Here is a 10,372-nt window from a genome sequence, read left to right as displayed (position 1 = left end):
TCAATACTCAAAAGTTCACACAAAAATGAATACAATAACTGACTATTAACTGAAAAATGTAACTTAAATTAGAGTACACAAAAACTAGAAATTAACTGATTTTCTATCAATAAGTGGGGTGAATATGTTGTGTGGGCTTGTAGGTATTTGAGTTATGTGGGCTGTACATAATGAGTATTGATAGATACTTATTCAATTATTCTTGATATATAACTATAAGGTACGTGTCGGGTGACCCGTACATAGACCCGAACCTCTCTTTTTTTGACAACGGGTCTGTCCCTTTTAATTGGGTCTATCTTTTTTTATTTATTTGGATGAGTCAGACTCGTCTCTAAGTCAACGGATTAAGACAGATCTACGAGTGGGGCTGAGTCTTATTCACACCTAATTTTGTCATACAATTGTGACCCTTATGAATTAGTTTGAATTTTTACTTTTTATGGAGGAAATTGTAAAATAGAATTTTTTTTGAAAATGAAAGTGGACATTCACTCAAACAGTAAATCTAACTGGGACCAACATTTGGAGTAGATCATGGCTTGCACATGATGATGATAAGAATGAGGAAGACAAAGGCAGTTGTGGAAATTTGGATAACTACAATTATTTAGTACACAACAATTCAATAATGTATTATATGTTGTCTCAAGATTGCCAAAGTAGGCTAACAGAGTTATTACAAAAGACTAAAGTAATTATGAACTCATAAGAATTTACAACACATTCATCTCTTAAAGCCTAAATTAAATTACAAATATGCATATTAAAAATGTAATGTTGTCACCAAACTAAAGTGTATATTACACTCCTCAATCCTCATTACAAAAACTATGATGTACCAACATAAAAGTTCAAAGTATATGATTAATCCCTTACTTTTCATTCGCTTGTAATTGTGATTTATATATCATAGACATAGGCGTCCGTTTTTTTGTTTGACTTAAGCATGGCCAGGCTTTTCCTAGCTGTTTAATGGTCAGTTAATGTGATTCTGAAATAAGAATAATATTCAAGATTTTCTGTTTTTGTGTATACATTCTGTTCCTATTTATACAAGTTTAAATGAAGAAAACGATGGTTAATACTGCTGGCGGAATATACAGTAAAGCTATGAAACCTGAGTCGCTAAAAAACAACAGTTAACAAGGTTTTCGACAATCACAATTCTGGATAAGCTTGTACCAGAATGTTTTTAACTTTTAATTTAGGCCAATGTAAGACACCAGATGATTAAGAAATGGCAAATGAACTCCTATATTATAGAATAGTATATTTAAAATAACATTCCAACATACATCAATGAAGCAGTAAAAGAACCATGACACAAGCGCTGCATGGTTGATCATGAAAAAAGCAGTAAACTTCTTCAAACCTTATGCGACATCAACAGCTCAGGGGCACTACGTCTCATCTTGGTCCAACCCGACCTGCAAAATGAAATAAACAATCGAACATGTTCCTAAGCGAATAGAGAAGTTCTGGGGCCAAATCAAATAGTGGAAGTCTTGAAAATGTGCACTCCATTGACGAAAGATCAAAGACTCTTTCTTGGTTTAGAGAAAGAAATGAATTCAATGCAAGGATAAAAGGAAAATCAATGAACTTTTCTTATTGATTGAGAAAAACTAAATTACATTTACAAAGCAAGCAACAAAATATATAACCCTTGAGAACTAACAAACTAACAACTAACCTACTAACTGAAAACAGAAAAACAGAATCATTGACCCTATTACAAAGCTAAGAGAGATAGCTTGCATTACAAGAAATTGTTGACCTTTTAAGTAATTACAAAGAGATATATCATAAGCCTTTAATTTATGGAAATTGGAAATCCTATAGTTGGTCCAAAGGTCTTTGTATTTATTTGATTCATTGTGGTGATGAATATGATCTGAACAAATGCCGCCATAACTGATTTGATGCATCATGGCCTTATCTGACCGAGACAGGGTCATCTGGTGTGCCATGGCATGTCCTGACCGAGACAGGGTCATTTGGTGTGCCATGGCCTGTCCTGACCGAGGCACCTGATGAGCCATGGTCTGTCCTGACCGAGACAAGGCCAACTAGTGCCCATTGCTCATGCGCATATGATGCAAAGCTGGTGACCGAGAGTGGCGCACCACCTGATGCAGACTTTCTGGGCACACCTGATGCAGATTTCCTGGGCACACCTGATGCAGACTTCCTGACCGAGTCAGAGCCAATTGGTGCCATGGCCTGTCTTGATCAAGCATGTTCCTTGTTTCTTCTGGTTCATGGCACATTGCTATAATCCCAACTGATCCAGTTTCCCTTTGATTCACATTTGAGTCATCTTGGTCATGATCCATGCGTGTTGAGTCATCATTAATTGTCCTACAACAAGCATATTTGTTGTTGGAATTCATCAAGTTTAACATCCCCCCACAAGCTGGAGTGTGTATGTCACACAATCCAAGCTTGAATATGTTATTTTTGAATGTTCTAGGGGGTTGAGATTTTGTGAACATGTCAGCAACTTGTTCATTGCTAGATATAGGTAAGAGATGAACAACACCATTCAAGACCTTTTCCCTTATTGAGTGACAATCTATCTCAATATGCTTGGTTCTCTCATGAAAAACGGGATTAGCAGCTATATGCAAAGCTAACTGATTGTCACAATATAGAATAACAGGCCCATCATGATTTAAATGTAAGTCATTAAACAAATATAGAAGCCATTGAGCCTCACAACCAGTTAGAGCTAAGGCTCTATACTCTGCTTCAGCAGAGGACCTGGAGACAGTTTTTTGTCTCTTACTTTTCCATGAAATTAGAGACTCTCCAAGAAAAAAACAAAAGCCTTTTACTGACCTTCTTGTGTCAAGGCAAGCTCCCCAATTAGCATCACTGAAACCCTTCAATTGAGTAGTAGTTTTGGTAGGAAAAAACAATCCCTTACCTGGGGCACCCTTAATATACCTGAGAATTCTTAATGCAGCATTAAAGTGATCTACTCTAGGGGCAGCCAGGAACTAGCTTAGATGCCCAATGGCATAAGAAATATCTGGTCTGGTATGAGTCAGATAAACTAGTTTGCCAATAAGCCTTCTATATGATGTTATATCAGAATAAATGACTCCAGATTCACTATGTAATCTAACATTATAATCCATAGGACTAGAACAAGGCTTGCTGGCCAACATACCAGTATCTTGTAGTAAGTCAAGGATATACTTCCTTTGACATAGGTTTATTCCATCTTTGTTCCTAGCCACCTCAATGCCAAGAAAATACTTGAGAGTTCCTAGATCCTTGATGCTGAATTTTCTGTCTAATAGGTCTTTCACATATTGAATTTCATCAAGGTTGTCTCCTACAATCACAAGGTCATCTACATAAACAATTATAACAGTGTATCCTTTTTCATTAATTTTTGTAAAAAGAGAATAATCAGCCCTGGATTGAACAAAGCTACACTGATTTAAAACAACAGTGAGTTTAGCATTCCACTACCTGTTTGCTTGCTTCAACCCATAAAGAGATTTCTCCAATTTACAAACAAGGGATTCATTGTTGATTTTGAGACCTGGTGGAGGCTTCATGTAGACCTTCTCAAGAAGGTCACCATGCAAGAAAGCAGTGTTAACATCCAACTGATGAAGGTGCCAACCCTTTATGGCAGCCAGGGCAACTATGGTTCTAATGGTTGTCATTTTTACCACAGGGCTAAATGTGTCAAAGTAGTCTATTCCTGCTGTTTGGTTGTACCCTTTTGCCACAAGCCTTACCTTGTATCTCTCTACTCTCCCATTGGCATGATATTTGGTCTTAAAGACCCACTTACACCCTATAACTCTTTTATCTTTAGGCAGTTTGGTCAGGACCCAAGTATTGTTTTTCTCTAGAGCACTCAACTCAGTTTTAATGGCATCAATCCAATGTTGATGCTTAATAGCCTCATTATAGCTCTCAGGTTCAGTGTGAGAGCTAATGGACAAGACAAAGTTCCTATAGGAGGGTGAAAGGTTATCATAAGATAAAACTTTAGACAAGGGAAAATTGACCTTTTTGTCATCCACATTTAATGTGCTAAGACTTAGAGAACAATGATAATCTCTTAGGTAGTTAAGGGCATTTCTTTGTCTAGAGGATTTTCTCAGGTTTTGATTGTTATTGTTGTTGGAATCAATGTTGTCATCTAAATTACTCAAAGAGGATTCACCTTCATCATGAATCTCATGAGGGTCATTATTAGTAACTGGAGTCTCACTAGGATAAACAGATATGCTAACATGGTCGTGATTTAGAAAGACATCCTCATTATTGTATGAAGATGTAGGAAGAGAAATGTCTATACCTTGATTATGCTGATTTTCCTCATTCTTGAAGGGAAATATGTTCTCATAGAAACTTACATTTCTTGAAAAAAAGGTCTCTTTGTTCATGCAATCAAACATTATGTATCCTTTGGTTCCTTGTTTGAAGCCAAGGAAGACACACTTCCTAGCTCTTGGATCCAATTTCTTCCTGTTATGAGTTAGAGTAGAGGCAAAACAAAGACATCCAAAAACTTTGATATTTAAAAGGTTGGGCTCATGATTGTATAATATCTCATAGGGGCATTTATTTTTGAGGAATTGAGAGGGCTGCCTGTTTATAAGGTACACTGCATGGGCAGCTCCAAAATTCCAAAAACACTTAGGCAAGCAGGACTGATACATGAGGGCCCTAGTGACACCAAGTATGTGTTGATCTTTTCTCTCAACAATTCCATTTTGTTGAGGTGTTTCAACACAACTAGTTTGGTGAACAATGCCTTTTGAATTAAAAAAGGCATTCATCTTAAACTCAGGCCCATTATCAGACCTTATGGTCTTGACTTTGGCACCAAATTGAGTCTCTGTCATATTGACAAAGGACTCTACAAGAGAACTTGCCTCTGACTTGGCTTTCATAAAAAACAAACATGTATGCCTGGATTTGTCATCCACTATGGTGAGAAAATATCTGTGACCTAGTATAGAGGGGATGGATATAGGCCCCCATATATCTATATGTATGAGATAAAAAATGTAGGCAGATTTAGTCATGCTGTCTTGAAAACTCAACCTCTTTTGTTTTGCATAGTGGCATACATCACAAGGTATATCTGTTTCTTTACATTGTATGAATGAAAACATTTTATTCAAGGTAACAAGTTTTGAGTTTGAAGGATGACCAAGTCTAATGTGCCACAAGTTCTTCTTTACAGGGTTGTCTATAATCTTTTCTATGTTATTGACATATTCATTTAAACTGAAATCTAAACTTTGAGCATTAATGATGTATAATCTTTTCTTTGCTTCAGCTACACCAATCATCCTCAATGTGGACTCCTCCTGCATCACACATTTTGAGGTGGTGAATACTAGCCTGCAACCAAGGGCTGAGGTCAATTTTGAGACAGAAATGAGATTGGATGTGAAATTGGGTATGTATAGCACATTGCTTAAGCATAAGTCCTTTGAAAATATCACAGTTCCTGCAATGGTGCTCACAATCTCATTTCCATTAGCCAATCTAATTTTGATGGGGTCAATTCTTCTAAAAGATTGAAATTCTATTAAACAGAAGCATACATGATATGTTGCTCCTGTGTCCAGAATCCAATCCTTAGTTTTAATAGAAGGAGCTAGGGATTTAGAATTACCTTGGTTTGAAGGATCCATACCAGTGCTATATTTTGTCAGTTGATTCACTTGATGATTTGCAGGTTCCTTAAGCATGGCTAGTAGGGCCTTGTGTTGATCTGCAGTGAAGACCATTGTTTCTTCTTGATCTTCTTTGTCATCCTCTTCATTGGAACTTGTAAGGTTGTTGATACTGTTGGTCTTTTTGTAGTGAGGGTGAATCCATGTTTTTTGTAACATGTGTCAATTGTGTGTCCTGATTTATTGCAGAAGGAGCACATCTTGGATCCACCCCTGCCTCTCCCACTATTGAAACCAAATCCTCTTCATGTCCCAGAATTGTTGTTAAATCCAGAACTTCTACCTCTACCTGATCTGAATCCATTAGAGGTATTAGCTAGAACCTTCACATCATCCATTGGGTTTGCTAAGGCAAATTGCATTTCCTGTTGAGTGAGGAGTGAAAATGCTTTGTTTATGGAGGGTAAGGGGTCCATCAACATGATCTAAGATCATACTACTCCATATTGTTCATTTAAACCCTTCAAGAATCTGATCACATAGTCACTTTCTCTGTAGGACTTAACAAGTTTGTAGAGAACAGAGTCGCATTGTGAAGGGCATGATGGTAGAGGTCTGAAATTGTCCAATTCTTGTCATAAACCTTTCAAGCAAGTATAATATGCGTCTATTGATTTGTTTCCTTGCTCAGCATTGTACAATTCTTCCTGAAGGTTGCATATGCGAAAAACATCACCCTGATAATACCTTTCCTTCAAATCTTGCCATACTTCGAGGGATGTATCCAACCACAATACACTTTGTAGAATTGACTTGTCAATAGATTGATTAATCCAAGAGAGAACTAGAGTATTGCACCTATCCCAGATTGGATAAGTTGGGTCACTTGTGTGAGGCCTTGGAAGGGTACCATCTATGAATTGGAGCTTGTTTTTTGTTTTCAAAGCCATCATCATGGCTTTAGACCAGCTATGGTAATTTCCTCCTGTTAGAGGGGGTGACACTAAGATGGCTCCAGGATTTTCGTTTGAACTCATATAGTATGGACTAAAGGGATCATTGATAGGGTTGAGGGTGGCAACCACATTTGCCATTGATGATAAGAAGAGTGCAAAGATGAGAGTGAAGAACAATGATATGCAAGTTTGTGATGGAAGCACAGCAGAGCATCAATAGATGCTCTGATACCATCTTGAAAATGTGCACTCCATTGACGAAAGATCAAAGACTCTTTCTTGGTTTAGAGAAAGAAATGAATTCAATGCAAGGATAAAAGGAAAATCAATGAACTTTTCTTATTGATTGAGAAAAACTAAATTACATTTACAAAGCAAGCAACAAAATATATAACCCTTGAGAACTAACAAACTAACAACTAACCTACTAACTGAAAACAGAAAAACAGAATCATTGACCCTATTAAAAAGCTAAGAGAGATAGCTTGCATTACAAGAAATTGTTGACCTTTTAAGTAATTACAAAGAGATATATCATAAGCCTTTAATTTATGGAAATTGGAAATCTTATAGTTGGTCCAAAGGTCTTTGTATTTATTTGATTCATTGTGGTGATGAATCTGATCTGAACAAATGCTGCCATAACTGATTTGATGCATCATGGCCTTATCTGATCGAGACAGGGTCATCTGGTGTGCCATGGCCTGTCCTGACCGAGACAGGGTCATTTGGTGTGCCATGGCCTGTCCTGACCGAGGCACCTAATGAGCCATGGCCTGTCCTGACCGAGACAAGGCCAACTGGTGCCCATTGCTCATGCGCATATGATGCAAAGCTGGTGACCGAGAGTGGCGCACCACCTGATGCAGACTTTCTGGGCACACCTGATGCAGATTTCCTGGGCACACCTGATGCAGACTTCCTGACCGAGTCAGAGCCAATTGGTGCCATGGCCTGTCTTGATCAAGCATGTTCCTTGTTTCTTCTGGTTCATGGCACATTGCTATAATCCCAACTGATCCAGTTTCCCTTTGATTCACATTTGAGTCATCTTGGTCATGATCCATGCTTGTTGAGTCATCATTAATTGTCCTACAACAAGCATATTTGTTGTTAGAATTCATCAAGTTTAACAGGAAGCATCCTTTGAGAATTCTGCTTCTCCTAAAAAGAAAAAGGAAAATTCTTAGATTAATCTAATTCACCGAACATAATTAATGTCAATGCTTGACAATAGGCCTTGCCATACCTATGTTGTCATCAGCTCCTCCATTTTCAGTTAACCCTTCTGAGTTCCACTTTTCATTCACTGAAAAAATCCCTTTATTATTCATGTTGCTTGAACTTGTCACGTTTATAATTGGTTCCTGCATATTGAAAGGTGTAATCAATAGTTAGTTGATATAAGTGGGAAATTCCTATTTTTAGTTAGTAGTTATTGTTAGTTAGCCAAATATAGAAACTTGTATGAACTTGTATAACTGAGACACTCACCATATTAGATGTTTTATATGTACCTCCATTTCAAGTTAACCTACTTTTTGTTAACAAGTTGATTCAAAACTTGCACTATGACTTAATTTTCTCTCAAAGTTCATGTCTAATTGTGCAGATTACTTTAAGAAGGATGATTGGTTCAACAAAGTTTAAGTAATGATTGTTTATGATAAATCTTTCTCAGTCCTAATCTTATTATTTTTACGCTAATAAAGGTAGAAAGCTTTAAGCTTCTACTTGACATCTTAGATTTGGTTATGTCTCTCAAAGTGTAATGAAATTAATCTCTCAACAATACCATTATACTCCAACTTGTAATAAACATTTAATACCTTGTAAAGTGTATCATCACTCAAAACAGTAAAGATTATCCTTTAATACAAGTGATACTCATTCACTTAAATCTTATGAGATATTTCAAGATGATATTTGAGGGCCATATTATGTATCTTCTATGTCCGGGCACAAATACTTTTTAACTTTGGTTGATGATTGTACACGTTTTTACTTGGGTGTCTTGATAAAAACAAAAGGGGATACCATACATCAATTAGTTAATTTCATTTTTTTCATTGAAACACAATTCAGTAGAAAATTGAAGTGTCTTAGGAGTGACAATGGAGTAGAATTTTTTATGTATGACTTCTTAGCTAGTAAGGGAATCATTCATCAAAGGACTGGTATTGAAACTCCCAACAGAATAATGTGGTGGAAAGAAACACCAATACATTCTCAATATTGCTAGAGCACTCTATTTCTAGTCTCATTTACCACCTAAGTTGTGGAACTTTGCCATACAACATGATATTCATATCATTCATAGATTGTTAACACCCTTCCTTAAAAATAAGAGCCTTTACTAACTCGTATTTAAAAAAGATCCCACTTTTGACCATCTTAGAGTCTTTGGCTGCTTGAGGTTTGCCTCAACCATCTAGGCACATAGAACCAAATTCTAAGAGAGAGCTAGGAAATCTGTTTTTCTTGGCTACAAAGAAGGTACCAAGGGTAATGTCTTATATGATCTTGAATCTCTTGAGGTGTTCATCTTCAGAGTTGTCATATTCTATGAAAAATCTTTCCCTTTCCAATATGTTCAACATGCACATGATACTTCCTCTGCCAACTCAGAGTCAATTGTTAAACCTTCTTGCATAGAAGATGTCCATTCACCTCTTAAAAACCTTGCCCATCTTGTTGACAATTCAATCAAACACTACTCTTTTAAATTCTTCAAACTCTCCTACTCATTCTACATCTAATTTTCCAATACACATTTCTATTAAACAGTCTCATACAATTCGAAAAACCCATTCTCATTTGCAAGATTATCACTACAATCTTGATAAGGCTGCATCTAGTTCAATCACATCATCCTCAACTACTTCTAATCCTTTGTCTTTTGTTTGAGTTATTCTAATTGCTCTAGCTCCTACAAGAATTTTTGTTTGACTTTCACCACTATCTAAGAACCTACATCATATAAGCAAGATTGATCTTATCCTTAATGGTAAGATGCAACGAACACAGAGCTATGGGCTCTTGAATAAAATGAGACATGGTCTTTTGTTCCACTTCCTAGGGGTAAGACTCTTATAGTCTGCAAATGGGTATATAAAGTAAAGTGTCTTGCTGATGAGTATTTAAAAAGGTACAAAGCTAGATTGGTTGTCAAAGGATATACTCAATTGAGGGAGTGGATTATTCTGACACATCCCCCTATTGCACAGTGAGGGTAATGTTTGTTCTTGTTGCTGCTAAGTCTTGGTTCTTGAAGCAATTGGATATCATTAATATCTTCCTTCATGGTGATCTACATGAGGAAGTATATATGACTCCACCACTTGGTGTCTTAGCACTTGATCCCTCTTTGGTTTGCAAATTACATAAATTATTGGTTGGTCTCAAACAAGTAAGTAGAGATAGGCATACAACCTTGTCCACCAAGTTGTTATCCTTGGGTTTTGTTCATTTTATTGTTGATCATGCTCTTTTTAAAAAGTCCAAGTCTAGTTCTTTCACGACCATCTTAGTATATATTGATGAATTATTTTTAACACAATGACTTTGAAGAGATAAGTCATGTTAAGAATGTATTAGACAAAACCTTCAAAATAAAGGACATAGGATCCTTGAGGTACTTCTTGGGGGTCGAAATAGCTAGATCTAAGTCTGAGATTCATTTGAATCAAAGGAAATACATGTTGTCTCTCCTCTCCTAGAAGACACTAGTTGTTTAGGTAGCAGGCTCGCTCA

The 10,372-nt window shown here is 36.6% G+C and overlaps 1 long non-coding RNA gene across 1 annotated transcript; it reads left to right on the top strand.

Moving 5' to 3' along the window:
* On the top strand, positions 1,273-7,811 carry LOC109342293. Its single transcript, XR_002107045.1, has 3 exons — positions 1,273-1,499; positions 3,339-3,341; positions 7,756-7,811. It is a non-coding gene; the product is annotated as an uncharacterized LOC109342293 (long non-coding RNA).

The sequence above is a fragment of the Lupinus angustifolius genome, chromosome LG01, assembly GCF_001865875.1.
Source record: "Lupinus angustifolius cultivar Tanjil chromosome LG01, LupAngTanjil_v1.0, whole genome shotgun sequence".
Lineage (NCBI taxonomy): Eukaryota > Viridiplantae > Streptophyta > Magnoliopsida > Fabales > Fabaceae > Lupinus > Lupinus angustifolius.
The sequence above is the reverse complement of the archived record's forward strand: the minus strand, read 5'-3'. Positions and strand labels throughout refer to the sequence as shown.